Source organism: Phacochoerus africanus, chromosome 2 (assembly GCF_016906955.1).
Source record: "Phacochoerus africanus isolate WHEZ1 chromosome 2, ROS_Pafr_v1, whole genome shotgun sequence".
In the NCBI taxonomy this organism is placed as follows: Eukaryota; Metazoa; Chordata; class Mammalia; order Artiodactyla; family Suidae; genus Phacochoerus; species Phacochoerus africanus.
The window spans coordinates 213,739,333-213,756,399 of record NC_062545.1 but is presented as its reverse complement, the minus strand read 5'-3'; positions in this window follow the sequence as shown (position 1 = coordinate 213,756,399).

Below are 17,067 nucleotides of genomic sequence, written 5' to 3'. Positions count from 1 at the left end.
TGATGCCATATGATATCTGCCTTTCCCTTTCTGACTTACTTCACTTAGTATGACAATCTGTAGTTCCATCTTTGTTGCTGCAAATGGCAGTATTTTGTTCTTTCTTATGGCTGACTAGTATTCCACTGTATATTGTACCACATCTTCTTAATCTATGTATCTATTGATGGACATTTAGATTATTTCCATGTCTTGGTTATTGTGAATAGTGCTATGGTGAACATAGGGATCTGTGTATCTTTTTGAATCATGGTTAAACATGGAAATAAGGCAATTACTTTGGATGGTGTGATACTGTGATAGCCTATGTAATGAATTTGTTAAAGTTAAAAGCAAGACACTAAACTTACTGATTTATCAGTACATATTCACCATATTCATATATTAATCCATAAAATTTCCATGCTTTATCCAGTTGGCAAGCTGATGAGGAAAGAAAAACTGAGTTTCTCAAAGGAATAATTGAAAGCAATCCAATAGTATTCATAACATATCGAAAATAATAAATTTTATAATTTAGAAATGATTGACTACTGACAGGAATGTTATTTCCAGCTTAGGGTAAATATGTTGTCCATTATGGGTTTTCAAATTTATAAACCAATCAATCAGGTATATTTTCAAAGTATGCTACAATAAGAAGGCTATGACAAAATATTCTGAAACAAGAACAAAATATAAAATTTTATGTAATACATATTTTTCTTTAAATATTTCCAATGAAAATACCTTACATGCAGGAAATTAGCCAGTCTCAAATACAACATACAGATATTGAATAATCATGCTCTCAAACACTGATGATATATCTCACCATATCTTGCCAGTACTTAATCACTTTTATGGAATTATAATTTGGTTTTCACTAACTGTGATTTACTTAGTGTGGGCTGATTTATGCCATTGAGAATTTGTTTAGTTAATGGAACGTTTTAATTTATGACAGAAGGCAGCATAAAATTGCTTTGAATATCTGGATTGCATTACTATTGACTGCCAGTCAAAATGTGAAATGAAATGAAAAGTGACAGATAAAAGCATTTTTACATCAGTTATACCTTTCACTGGTAGAGTACAGATTTGAAACTAAATACACAAGAAACTAGTAGCTTTTACACTTGCTTCTCCAAACTCTTGACTAGATATTGCAGTTCTCACTGACATATGGTACTGTCTGTGAAGTCTTTTCAGTGAAGCCTCACAGGGAAAGAGTGAGATGTTTCATAATATAGTGTCATCAGTATGCTATTGGCACCCAGTACTGGGTCTCCTTTCATCTGGCCCAGATGGGACAGATCCATGACTCTTAAAGTGTTTGCCTGGGATAAGAAAAGAACTGAAAGCAACTGGCTGATGGTCTACTCTGATGATTTCAGAATAGTATGTATGAGTCAAAAGAGCCAGGAACAAGCAAAGCTTAACCTTCTCCATTAGAAGAGGTTTATCTAAGCTTTGCCATCAAGTTATATTAATTTGTATTTAATGGCTGGCTTCTAAACACGTGTTTCTAAAGAGCAATTGTTCATTCATTACTTAAATATTCATTTTAGGCTGTGAGATTTTTCTTTAAAGAATGCATTGAGATTAACTTTTCAAAGCATCAGGGACTTTTAGGGTTTAGTTAAGTTTGCATGTGCCTGGAAATTTTTGGGCTAAGTATTTGCTGCTTTACCCACCAGATGCCTTTTTAACATAAGAGTCTGTGCTCTGAGTGAGTAGGTGGTCTCTGTGGACTGAGTCCACTGGGCACTCTGCCTTCTGGTCTTCTGCTGGATTAGAAAAATACAGATCACCAGCAGAAGACTGAAGTTGGAGGGCTGGCGTATCAGAGAGATGTCAACATTCATATTTCCCCGGCTTTCTGTTTCAGACTGTGGGAACTTGCAGTGGTTATGTTCTTAATATTAGGCCTTTATTGGGGGCCCTTGTAGAAGAAAAATGGGATTCTCTAAAAGAGAATAAGAATACTACAGCTGGAAGAAAAGGATATATACTTAGCAGTCAAAAAGAAATATTAATAAAGGATTTGTAAATAAAATAAGGAATGTGAACAAAGGTGCAAAGGCAAGGATGGAGAAGATATTTCTGGAAACCAGATAGTAGTCTGGTAAAGAAGAGAATGAAGAGAAATGTGAGATGGACACAGTTAAATTAAAATTGGATAGATTTGTGCTATTGGTATTTTTTGCTGTTCTCTTTTTTGTGTGTTGTTTTGTTTTATATTTTTGCTTGCAGCAGACCAAATCGAATGATGTATTAGGGGAGGTGAAAATTCCAATCAAGAGACCCTCTCTAGTGAAAATACAGTTTCAGTAAACGTTGCACAATAAAGTGTTTTCAGACCAAAGAACAAAAACAAAGAAACTGCAACATTTGTTTTCAGCATAGCTTTACTAAAATAAATACTAAAAGTAGATGAAAAATAGTCTCAGCAGAAAACTCAAATTCAGGAAAGAATGAAGATTAATGGAAAGAGGAAATATGTGGATATATTTAAACAGTAAATAGTGATACAAAACAGCAACAGTAATAGGAGTTGCATTGTGGCTCTGTGGGTTAAGAACCTGACTAGTATCCATGAGGATGCAGGTTTGATCCCTGGCCTCACTCAGTGGGTTAAAGATCCAGCATTGCCACAAGCTGCAGTGCACATCATACATGTGGCTTGGCTCTGGCATTGTTGCAGCTGTGGTGAGGGCCAGCAACTACATCTCCAAATTGAACCCTATCCTAGAAACTTCCATATGCTGCAGGTGCAGCTATAGAGATAAAAACAAACAATAACAGTAATATGCTATACAAACTGAAATATAAGTAAAAATATAGACTTGATAACAATAATGAAAAGACAGGTGGAGGATAAATGGAAACAAAGGCTTCTATGGTTCTAGAGTATTGGGCAAGTGGAATATTAATGATTTATATTTGTATTAATAAATTTGTACTATTTGTATTTATATTAATAAATTGAGAATGCATTGTGACTCCTAAGGTAACCATATAAAATAATAAAAAATGTAATTTATAACCTAATTGAAGATATATGAAATATATTGATGTAAGAAATGGAATAAAAACTGGAGCTTAAACTGTGGGTCAAATAGAATACAAACAGTCGCAAGGGAGGTGTAAACCAACACTCTCCTTAATTACATTGAAAATACATAGTCCAGTTAAAAGGAAAAATAGCAGTTTGACTAAAAAGTGAAACTTGGCTATTTACTATTTAACGAGACACCATTTAAATATAAGGCACACAAGTACTGAAAGTAAAAGAGTGGAGAAAGATAAACTAAGCAAACATTAAGCAACAAAAGCCATCAGTTGAAGCTACGCTAATATTAAAATTGACTTCAAGGAAAGAAGTATTAGTAAAGATAATAGGAAATATTTTGAAATGGTAAGAGTATCATTCTACTAGAAAAAGTTAAACAGTTCTAAATCTACCTCTATTAAATGTTATAGCTTCAAAATAGAAAGCAAAAATGCATAGAATTAAAAGGAAGACAAGATAAATCCATAATCTAAGAAGCATATTTAAACACTGCCTCCAGGGCAAGCAAGAAAAATCATGAGATCATAGATGTTATGGAGTTCCCATAGTGGCTCAGCAGAAATGAATCTGACTAGTATCCATGAGGACACAGGTTTGATCCTTGGCCCCGCTTAGTGGATTAGGGATCCAATGTTGTCATGAGCTGTGGTTAGGTCACAAATGCGGTTCAGATCTGGCATTGCTGTAGTTATGGTGTAGGTCAGAGGGTACAACTCCAATTCCACCCCTAACCTCCATATGCCACTAGTGTTACCCTCAAAAAAAGACCAAAAAAAAAAGAAGTTGTAAAAAGGCAATTAGATAATTAACAAACTATACTTAGTTATTTTCAAGAATTTGTTACCCTAATAACAAAATCCACATGCTTTTGAAACGTGCATGGGATATTTACCAAAATTACCAATAGGATGGGTGATAAATCTAGCCTAACAAATATGAAATGATTCAGAATATTTTTAATAAATACTAAATATAAATAACAACAAAAAAATAATTCATACCCAACTGTTTGGAAATGAAAACAAATATAGTTCAAAAAAACCACTGTTCAAGGAAGAAATCACAAAGGAATTATGAACTATTTTGCACTGGATAATCATAATGTAACAAAATATGTAGGGTGTACTAAAGCAGTGCAAAGAGGAAAAATTATAGTTTTAAATAACTTTATTAAAAATGAAGCTTCTTAGGGGAAGTGAATTTAAAAAAAAGATGACTCAAAACTTAGAAACTAGAAGGAAATAGAAATAGAAGCAGAAATTGAAAACAGAAAACCAAAGAGCAATAAAAGAACATATTCATGAGCTGGTTCTTTAATTGATAAATCAAGTAAGACCTGTCATGAACAAATAAAGAAAACATAAGTTATAAACAACAAGAAAGAAAAAAGTAGTATCACTAGAGATTGCAGACATTGATGTGATACACATATACAAGGGAATACTACTCAGCCATAAGAAAGAATGAAATAATACAATTTGCAGCAATAGGGATGCAAATAGAGATTCTCATACTAAATTAAGTAAGTCAGAATGAGAAAGACAAATTCCATATAGCATCACCTATATGTGGAATCTAAAATATGGCACAGATGAACCTATCTATAAGACAGAAACAGACTCACAGATACAGAGAACAGAATTGTGGTGGCCAAGGGCAGGGGATGGGGGAGTGGGATGGACTGGGAGTTTGGTGTTGGTAGATGCAAACTATTACACATATAGAATGGATGACAAATGAGGTCCTCCATTCACATAGAACAGTTATTTTTAACCCATTCCTCAATACTCTGAAAGTAAGTTGGAACATCTCCGCCTAGTTACCATAGGATGGCATCATGTCCAAGCTTCAAAAAGCCATGTTGGCAGAGTTTTAGAAATGGCTCCAGATTTGTCAGGATATTAATTTCTTTTTTCATGGCTACTCCTTGGCATAAGGAAGTTTGCAGGCCAGAGATGAAATCTGAGCTGGAACTGTGACCTAAACCACAGGTGCAGCAACACCAGATCCTTAGGCCACTGTCCCACAGTGGATACTTCAGGATATTAAGCTCTGAGGTACAGCATGAGAGTTCTCGCATGTTAATGAACTCTTCATATCTAGGCTCATATTTGCCCACATCTTCCATATCAAAATGTCCTCAAAACCCAATCTATCCACATTCCCTTCTTTCTGCTATTACTTTTTAACCAGTTGCTGCATCTTTTTTTTTTTTTCACATATATTCCATTCAGGATATGCAGTGATCTGACAGTAGTTATTGTCTATAGGCACTGAGAGAAGTCAGGAGAGGATATTTTAGAGAAAAGGCATCATCTTTTATAGAGTATGTGAGTTCTTACTATGGTCTCCAGGCAGAGAGTTAGAATGAGAGGGTTACTTATTCTGGTTTATACTATTAGTGGAATCCATTCTCTGGTACATCCACGCAAAAGGCCCCATTCCTGTTCTCACAGTTTTCACTGTCCCATATAAAGATATGATTTTTTAAATATGAGTCCTATCAAGCCTATGTATTTTGCCTCCTTAGCAATTTTACCACCTTTTAAATTAAATTCTTGGCTATGATTATCAGCACAGTCTTCACTAGCTGCAGAAGATGAGGGTCTTTTTTCAATATACCCCTGGAGCCCTTTACATTTTCACAGCATGCACAGAATGGAAAATTGGCTAACCTGTAGCTGTCAGTCCTTTTCAAAGGGTTTTATAGATATTAACAAATCCAAGCAACTGACTATCCTTTTAATTATCACTTTTCCATAACCTCTGTATTCTAGAGAACTTCTACACTAGTCAATTTTACATCTTCTTCCATATATCCTTGTCCATAATAGAGGGACAGATTAGTAATTGTTATTTGACAGCATGCCAGGCATTAACAGTACCCACTTATACCAGTAATGGGGTCCTTGTAGTCATCTGTATAATCAGTGAGTGATCTAGATCTAAATTCCACACTGAGGGTTGCATTCCAAGGCCTCTTCCACAATCGTATATATTCATTTGCAGCTCCTAAAAGCAAAGCCTTAGAAAAGAATTTAGATATGGTAATTTATTTGGGAGGAGAGCCTTTGAAATAAAAGTGAGGAAGATAGTAAAGTGAGAGAAATAGGGAAAAGCAATTAAGATGTCTTATTAAACTGGTTATCACTATATGCAACTGGAACTAACTTCCTTTGGGTATCCTCTACATCACTGTGTAGAATACACCTCCAGTTTGCACAAGGAGGCTTTGGTTTACCTCTCAACTCAGCAATCAATTGGTTGAAGAATAACCTCCACAATTCTCACCTGGGCCCCTTCATGGATTAACAGAACTTCTATGGTTTTAGAGACAGGGGAAAATAGACAGAATGAGGTAGAAATTGTCAAACTGAGTTCAGGTGAGCTGAGGGAATATTCTCGTAGCATTACAGATGTCTGCTAAGAGACCTAAGTAGTTTTAAATACAAAGATTTCTAAACTTTCAATGTGCAGTGGTCATTTTACACAAAATATTTCAAGGGAAAGAAAAAAAATAGAGCTACCAAATTTATTTGGGAAACAGTATAAACTTTAAAAAATTAAGACAATAATAGAAAAGCATACACTCATTTTGCTTATGAACACAGATAAAAAATTCTAAATAAGACATTACAAGTTGAATTTGGCCATGTATAAAAAAGGTCAAGTATATTACTATAACTGCAGGAAAGTTTCAGAATTAAAAAAGCCCATCAGTATAGTCCAACATATTAACAAAATGTGTGAAAAGTTTATATCATCATTGCATTAAACGCAGAAATGTCATCCAGTAAAATGCTGTATCCATTTGTGGTTAAAAAACAAACAAACAAACAAAAACTTAGCAAATTAAAAATGAAAGAAAAAGACCTTATTTAACCTGGTAAATATACATGACAAAATCCCACCAAAAACATGGACTATGTTACTATTTTAGAAGTATTTCCACTGAAGAGAAAGGTAACTGTCATAACTCCTTTACTTAATATTTTACTAGAAGTTTTAGCTATCAGATCAATTAAGACAGGAATATGCAAGTAAATTATAAAGAAAGATACACATTTGTTCTTATTTGCAAACAGTGTAGTTATTTGGCAATAACTCATCAGGGCTGTTTATCTGTCAATGTATAAAACTTTAAACTATTTATAGACAATGTGAATGACTGATTAGGAAATGCAATAGAAAAAATTCCATTTGTAATAGCATAAAAACATACATGGAGTGAATCTAACAAATACGAATAGGATCTTAATAAAGACATTATGAAATATTATGAATACCTTTATAAACAGACCTGAATAAATGGAACATTTCAGCATATTAATGAAAGAGAAGATACAATTCCATAAATATGTCAGTTTTCTCTATATTATTCTATAAGTTCAAGGCAATTCCAATCAATATCCCAAAATGATCTTTGTGGAACTAAGCAAATGGAAATTTAAAACATAATAATAGTTAAGAAAAGACAGATACATATTAAGACATAAGGATATTAAACATAATAGACATCAAAATAAAGCATAAAACTATAGTGTGGTTTGACCTACAGATCTATAAATATATTGATTGGAGTTAAAAGCCCAGAAATATAAGAAAGGCTATATAAGAATCTGTTGTAAGAAAAGCACTACCAATCAATAAATAATGATGAATTAGCTAAGCAATGATGCTGAACAACTAAATTTCCATATAAAAAATAAGATTAGATTGCTACCTCAGTCTTGAACTGTATGTAACTTCAAGACAGATAAAAGATTAGGAGTTTCCTTTGTGGGTCAGCAATGACTTGAACTCAACTAGTATTCCTGAGGATGCAGGTTCGATCCATATCCTCACTCAGTGGGTTAGGGATCTCGTGTTGACTTGAGCTGTGGTGTACGTAGGCAGACACAGCTCAGATCCCGCAATGCTGTGGCTGTGGCACAGGCCAGCAGCTACAGCTCTGATTTGACCCCTAGCCTCAGAATTTCCATATGCCACAAGTATTGTCCTGAAAAAACAAAAATAGGAGTTCCTGTCCTGGCACAGTGGTTAATGAATCCGACTAGGAACCATGAGGTTGTGGGTTCAATCCATGGCCTTGCTTAGTGGGTTAAGGATCCAGCATTGCCGTGAGCTATGGTGTAGGTCGCAGATGTGGCTTGGATCCTGCATTGCTGTGGCTCTGGCGTAGGCCGGTGGCTACAGCTCTGATTAGACCCTAGCCTGGGAACATCCATATGCCATGGGTGTGGCCCTAGAAAACTACAAAAAAAAAAAAAGACTTAAAAAAACAAAAATAAATAACAGGTAAAAGACAGAAATTTAAATACAAAAATGTACAAGGTAGTTGTTTTGACCTCAGAGAAGACAAAGAACATAATAACGGATTTGATTAAATCAAATTAATATTTCACAGGACACAAGATATTACACATGACCTTAAGGAATAGGGTGAGATTGTAAGGTATCTGCAGCACAGGTAATTGACAAATAATCAGCATACAGAATATATAAACTCTTCAATTTGACAAGGAAAAAGTAACAGAAATAGGCAACACATCCAATGGCACATCATAAAAGAGGAAACATAGAAAACAGCATAGGAAAAACTACTCAAATACTTTAGTTACCAGTTAAGTGTTAAGAAAAAAATATTAAAAAAAATAAACAATGATTTTGAATTGGTTAAAAGCTCACATAATCCTGATAGAGATTAGTAAAATTAAAACTAGTACTCTAAAATTAAAATTAATACACTAAAATTCCTAAATTATGATTGTAGGTAGATGAGAGAAACTATAAAGAAACTTTTGTTTGCATATACCACAAAACAACAAAAAAATTTTGATTGTAGGGAAAAAGTAAAATAATTGAAATGATAAAATATAGTGACGCATATTCATATAATGCAATATAAATAAAAGTTAAAATGAATAAACAGATAAATATATAAATCAGTATGAATAAATATCAAAATTAACATTGAAAAAAGTTGAAAAATAACTAACATATATCATTACTGTAATTAAGAAAACCTCTGAAATAATATCATATGTTGGTCTCAAATGTATATTTAATAAAATATTAAATAATCTAAATAAATAATATTAAAGACAGCTATTATCCTCCACTTTAATTAAAAAAGTAATTTAAGTTAGTAGGTATTTGAAATAAATTTGCTGAATAAATGTAGTCCTTTGATGAATTTATAGCCCAGTGGAGAAAACAAAAAGAAAAAACCTAATTTTCAGTTAAAGAAAGACAATCCACAGAGCTTTGTGGAGTATGTGTGGGTTAGCAGACAGACATGAAAATTTCATTTCTTCTTTTTTGACTTTTTGAGCCACCTGACTTAGTCCTTTAGAGTGTACCAAGAAAGTCGTAGTTCTCCAAATTCTTTTAATGTAGGTCACCTTTGGGCATAGTTTTCAGTCAAATGACAGAGCAAACAATAGAGACACTCCCATTTTAGCTGCTTCAACTAGTACATACTAAATTCAAAATTCTTTGGGCCACTCCTCTATATCAGTAAACTGATTCAACCCATCAGGATTCTCCTGTTCTGGTATAGCTGCTTTATAATCCATTCTCAACATATTCCTTAGGTTTCTACAGATATTAAATAGATAATAATTATAAAAATACTGGGACTCTTGTGTTGAGTACAGCACCTCACCCCAGTTCACATCATGGTGTTTACTCATCCTTCTGTGGTGGGTATTTACTCTCCTGTGCTCTGTTATTATTTAAGCCTAGTTATAGGTCTAGGAACAATGAAAGATGGTAAGGGTAGGTCTTAAAGAGGGTCAGTATTTACCTAAATACAATTAAGTCATTCTTGGCGATTATGTTTTGCAGCCAAGGGGAGAAATGGCTACTTCTTCTGGCAAGTGAGGTTTGCATCCCTTGAAGAATGAGTAGAGTTTAGCTGAGAGTATGAGTAGGGCAAGGAATTCTATGAGGAGCCAGACAGTAAGAGATCAAGAGCACAGTCAGTGACAGGGTACCACATGTCTAGTTGAGCACAAAATAATACAGCAAAGCCTGAGACAGGGATTGGTAGTCACTAAAGGAAGACCAGATCTCAAGCACCCTTGCACATATTTGGGTTTAGATTTTGGACAAAGAACTATCAAATATATTTAAGTAGGGGAAAGACACAGTCATATCAGAAATTCAAATGTAACTCTGGCTACAATGTGTAGAATGGATTTGAGAAAGAAAGAAATGCATCAGATATCAGTATTATCTCAGTCAAAATTGTGATACTTTTGATGCTAATATTTGGAAACACATATTGTTAAAAAATGAGTATCACAAGTGATTGAATACATGAGGGAAATATCACTTGCCAGCAGAATCTTAAATTAGGGGGCATGGTGAAAATGTGTTAGGGGCCCTTTTTTTAACTATCTGACGCCATAACATAGATTCAAAAAACAAAAGTAGTTATTTGGTGACTACTGTATGCTAATCTCTAGGCAAAAGAATACATAAAGGAAGCAGGTAAACCAGAAGAGGTAAAAAAAAAAAAAAAGAAATTGGGGATATGGCTATTTCATAACTAGTGAGTTTGTAGCACGGATTTTTTGATTGAACATGAATTTTCTTCAAGAAATAGGGAGAAGTTTTGAGCAAGCTGTTAAAAAGAATGCAGAATGAACCCAAATGTCTATCAACAGATTAATGGATAAAGAAAATGTGGTATATACACCCAATGGAATGTTATGAAACCTTTAAAAAAAGAAAATACTGTCACATGCTACAACATGGATGAAACTCAAAAACAATGTACAAATATTCTATGATCTCATTTATGAAATGTTTCTAAGTATTCAAAATCATAAGAGACAAAGAGAAATGGTTGCTAAGGACTAGAATTTGAAAAATTCTAGAGCTCTGTTGCACAACTATGTAAATACACAACATGCTGAACTGTACACTTAGAATGGTGAGGATAATAAATTTAATGTCATGTGGTTTCTTAGTACCATTTTTTTAAATGGAGAATGTAATAATGTCCATGCTCAGCATTCCAGACCAATTTGATCCCTTTTGCAGAAAGAGTTCATCCATAGAAGCTGTATTAGCTAATTTTCTGAAAGATATTTAATGCTCTGGATACAACAAAACCCCATGAAGAATGAGAAGCAGTGGCACTTGTAGAGCTGGGCAGAGTGGTAAGGTAGTAGGAACCTCAGAGAGGAAAAGCTGCCTTTGTAATGGTGTATTACTTCCTGCAAACAACAAGTGAAGTGTGAGGCCAGAGAAGAAATGAATAGACCCTGAAATACCTCTTAAAGCCTCCTGAGGATCACTCAGAGAGGGGATGTAAGACCTGTGTATTTTAGCCATGATTGTAATGGTGAAGAGAGTAGGCTTTGGACCCAGACTGCATGGCTTTGAAATTTGGCTTTGCCATGTGTGACCTTGAGTACATTTCTTAAATACTATATCCTCATCCATGAAACACGGATTATTTAAATATACTTTAAGAGAGATAATGTGTGTAATCTAAAAGTGTTTGGGACCTATATGCATATCAGCTATCACTATTTTTATTTGTAATCTTAATTAGGGAGTCTTGGATATATATGGGTAATAATAAGTTAAAAAGTTCATGCTTTGGGAGTTCTGTGGTGGTTCAATGGGTTAAGGATCCAGCTATGTTACTGCTGAGGCTCTAGTTATTGCTGTGGCACAGGTTTTATCCCTGGCCAGGGAACTTCTGCAAGCTATGGGTGGGGGGAAAAAAAAATCGTGTTTTTAAAGGACTCCGATTAACTGTGGAGAAAGACATTTAACAATCCATCCTAAGAAAATTAGACAAATGATATGACAAAAATAGAGGTAATATGTTCAATGAGAGGACATATTAAAGGATTATATATTAAGTCTTTAGGGATATAGTCTCTTCATCTATGATGGGAAAGATGTATAAAGATTGCTAGAGGACTGGTTGTTTAAAGATATACTGGCTTTAGAGCTCATGGGAATTGAGGGTTGTTGTGGAGTTAAGTATGTTTTAACTGGAATTGGAAATGTAGTGATGAAGGAAAGGAAGACACAGATATCAGAATAGAAGACTGAGTGGATCAGGAGCCAGAAAATGCAAAAATTATTATTCACCACAAATTAGTTTTAGAAATTAGACCATATTAATGGTTCTCAAACTTTTATATGCATTTGATTCTCCAGTAGAATTTTCAAAACACTCATTTGGAGAGATTTCTCCCTCCTTTATATGATGCTAATTCAGTATAATTGGAAGAAGACCAGGCACTAAAACAGGTGCTCTGATCCCCCAAAAATATTGTAAACCAGGGCTATAGACTAGTAGTTCTCAAACTGTGGCATGTGTCAAAGTCTCTTGCGGAGTTTTTTAAAACACAGATTATTGCATAGACTTGGAGGCTGTCTGATTCAGCACATTTGAATGGAGCTTGGAGATTTGAATTTCCAATAAATCTCATCCTGTGAAGTGAGGCTTATGTGAGACCATTTTTTGAGATCTACTATTGTGGGTCATTGATTAACAACTTGTTTTGAAATCCACACCAATAGGGAGATGGGATTAAGATGGCAGAATACAAGGACTGGAGCTCAACTTCTCTCCTAAAAACAACAAAATTCACAACTAAAGGCTGAGCATTCTTCACCCAAATGGACCAGAAACATTAAAAAAGGTATCCTACTCCAGAAGAAAAAGAAGAGGACACATCAAGAGGTAGGAGGGGCGATTTCATGATGTCAACAACCCCATACCTCCTGGGTGGGAAGCCCCACAGACTGGAAACTAACTGGTTCACAGAGACTCACCTACAGGAGTGAGAGTTCTGAGCCCCACATCAAACTCACTGTGTGGGGATCTGGCACTGGGAGAAAGAGCCCCTGGAGTATCTGGCATTGAAGGTCAGTGGGGCTTGTGTGCAGGAGCTCCATGAGACTGGGGGAAACAGAGACCCCATTCTTAAAAGGCGCACACAGACTTTCATGTGTGCTGGGTTGCAGGGCAATGCAAAGTCTCCATAGGAATCTAGGTCAAACCTGACTCCAGTTCTTGGAGGACATCCTGGGAAAACAGGGCTGAATGTGGCTTGTTGTAAGGAAAGGACATCGGAAGCAAAGCTCTTGGGAATATTCAGCAGCATGCCTTTCTCTGGAGGTGGCCATTTTGGGAAAATCTGGCCCCACCCATCAGTCAGCACTGAGAAGCCCCAGGGCAAACAACAATCCAGGTGGGATCACATCCCCGCCCCTCAGTATACAGGCTGCCTAAAGACCCCTCAGGCACACAACTGCCTCTAACCTCATCCAGAGACACAGCCCCACCCACCAGAGGGATTAGAATCAGTTCCACCTACCAGTGGGCAGGCACCAGTCCCTACCATCAGGAAGCCTACAGCAAGCCCCCATACTGACTTCAGCCACAAGGAGTGGCAGACACCAGAAGGAAGAGAGGCTACAACTCTATTATCTGTAAAAAGATCACCACACCAAAAACCTATAAAAACGAAAAGACAGAGAACTATAACTCAGATGAGGGAGAAAGAAAAAACCCCAGAAAAACAGCTAAGCATTGAGGAGATTCTTAGCCTCCAGGAAAAAGACTTTAGACTCTTGATGCTGAAGATGATGCAAGACATTGGACATAAACTGGAGGCAAAGATGGATAACTTATAGGAAACACTGAGCAAAGAGATATAAGATATAAAACATAAACAAGAAGAGATGCAAAATACAGTAACTGAAATAAAAAATTCATTAGAAGCAGGTAAGAGCATAATACAGGAGGCAGAAGAAAGAATAAGCGAGGTGGAGGACAGATTAGTGGAAATTTACAGATGTGGAACAGAAAAGAGAAAAAAGGTTGAAAAGAAATGAAGAGAGTCTCAGAGAACTCTGGGACAATGTTAAACACACCAACATCCATATTATAGGGGCGCCAGAAGGAGGAGAGAGAGAAAAGAGGACATAAAAAAATATTCCAAGAGATAATAGCCAAAAAATTCCCTAACATGGGAAAGGAACCACTCACTCAAATCCAGGAAGCACAATGAGTACCATATAAAATAAACCCAAGGAGGAATTCCCTGAGATACATAGTAATCAAACTGACCAAAATTAAAGACAAAGAGAAAATCTTGAAAGCAGCTAGTGAAAAGAAACAAGGGAACCCCAATAAGGTTATCAGCAGATTTTTCAGCAGGATCTCTACAGGCCAGAAGGGAGTGGCATGACATACTTAATGTGATGAAAGGAGAAAACCTCCAACCAAGATTACTCTCCCCAGCAAAGCTCTCATTCAGATTTGAAGGAGATATCAGAAGCTTCACAGATAAGCAAAAGCTGAGAGAATTCCACAACACTAAACCAGCCTTACAACAAATACTAAAGGAACTTCTCTAGGCAGAAAAGAACAAGAGAAGAAGGAAAGAAAAAAGAGCAACAAACACAAATCCAAAGAAATTAATAAAATGGCAATAAGAACATACATATCAATAATTACCATAAATGTTAAAGGACTAAATGCCCCAACCAAAAGACAAAGACTGGCTGAATGGATACACAAACAAGACCCATACATACGCTGTCTTCAAGAGACCCACTTGACTTCTAGGGACACATACAAATTGAAAGTGAGAGGATGGAAGAAAATATTTCATGCAAATGGGGATCAAAAGAAAGCTGGAGTAGCAATACTCATATCAGACAAAATAGGCTTTAAAATGAAGAATATCTTAAGGGACAAAGAAGATCATTACCTAATGATCAAAGAAGCAATCCAAGAGGAAGATATAACAATTTTAAATATCTACGCACCCAAAATAGGTTCACCACAATATATAAGGCAACTGCTAACAACCTTGAAAGGACAAATCAACAATAACACAATCATAGTGGGGGACTTTAACTCCCCACTTACAGCAATGGACTGATCAACCAGACAGAAAATCAATAAGGAAACACAGGCCCTGAATGATGCATTAAACCAGATGGACTTCATAGATATTTATAGGACATCCCATCCAAAAGCAAAAAAATGTACATTCTTCTCAAGTGCACATGGAACATTCTCTCAGACTGATCACATCCTGGGCTACAACTCCAATCTTGGTAACATTAAGAAAACTGCAATCATATCAAGCATCTTTTCCGAGCACAATGCTATACAACTTGAATCAACAACAAGAAAAAACCTGCAAAAAACACAAACATGTGGAGACTGAACAACATGCTACTAAACAACCAATGGCTCACTGAAGAAATCAAAGAGGAAATTAAAAAATACCTAGAAGCAAATGACAACAAAGATATGACACTCCAAAACCTATGGGATGGGGCAAAAGTCATTCTAAGAGGAAAGTTTATAGCAATACAAGCCCACCTCAGGAAACAAGAAAAAGCTCAAATAAACAAGCAAACTTTACATCTAAAGCAGTTGGAGAGACAAGAACAGACAGGACCTAGAGTTAGTAGAAGGAAAGAAATCATAAAGATCAAAGCAGAAATCAATGAAATAGAAACAAAGAAAACCATAGAAAAGATCAAGGAAACGAAAAGCTGGTTCTTTGAAAAGATCAACAAAATTGATAAACCCCTAGCCAGACCTATCAAGCAAAAAAGAGAGAGGACTCAAATCAGTAAAATTAGAAGTAAAAAAGGACAAGTTGCAGGGAGCTGAGAAAATGCAGGGACTCAAAAAAAAGGACCTTGCCTGATGGCAGAAAAACCTGAAGGTTCTTAACCAAGAAAGGGAGCGCACCTGAATGGTACAAGCTGAAGGTGGGCTTCTGGTCAGGAAAAAAGCTCACCTGAATGGTGCATGCCAAAGGTGGGCCTCTGGTAAGGATAAAAGCCTGCCTGCACAGTACAAGCCGAGGGCAGGCCTCAGTTTTCACAGCTCTCACTCTGATGTTGATGGGGAAGAATTGAGGCTTTCCCGGGAAAGCAATTTCCATGTTTGCACGGGAGAACATGGATTGTTTCTCGGGTGACCTAGTATTTCCTGCTGTTTTATTTGTTATTCAGTTTTCCTCAGTCTTTCCTGATTATTTACTTATTATTCTTATTTCCCATTCTTATTGTCCTATAGTGATTTGTGACTTAACAAAACTAAAACAATACTATAATAAAAATTTAATCCTGAAGGACTTTTCCCCTATTTAAATCCAACTTAGTTAAAACATAGTGTTTATCTATTAACTAGTTATATAGAAAAATTTAGAGTTAGGATTTTAATGAGGTCCATAGAAGTGACCCATATCTTTTCCAAAAAACTTAGCTGTGTGTTTTGTCTTTTATTTTAAAAGATTTTTAGTGATAGTTTAATTAAATTGGTTTATATTTACTCATACTGTCTCCCTGACATAACGCTTTGAAGATAAACACAGGTCTACAAACAAATTTTTTAAATACTAAATTCTTGTGTTTTATGGCCTCTTCAAAGTACTCACTAAGTTTAGTTTAGAGATCTTAAAACAGGATGCATAGCTGCTATACCATGTAATAGTTAACCAATGTACTTTTAACACTGTAATGTAATCTATAGTGAAAAACTGTCTATATATTCAACCACTGTTGCCAATAAAGTTTGAGCAGTTCAGCGCCCTGAAAGAAGGGACAAAGAGGCTGTCTCCGTAATTGTAAATTCGCTGACGCTGCATCCTTCTCCTATTGGGAAAAAACATACACTCCATGGCCGCCAGAGCTGGCCTCTGGCAAGAAGTAACAATGGACATCACAAAAATGTAAAGGATCATAAGAGACTACTATATGCAAGTATATGCCAATAAAATGGAAAACCTAGAAAAAATGGACAAATTCTTAGAAAAGTACAATCTTCCAAGACTAAACCAAGAGGAAATAGAAAAGATGAATGGACCAATCACAAGAACTGAAATTGAAACCGTGATTTAAAAACTTCCAACAAACAAAAGTCCAGGACCAGATGGCTTCACAGGCAAATTCTATCAAACATTTAGAGAAGAGCTAACACCTCTCCTTCTGAAACCATTTCA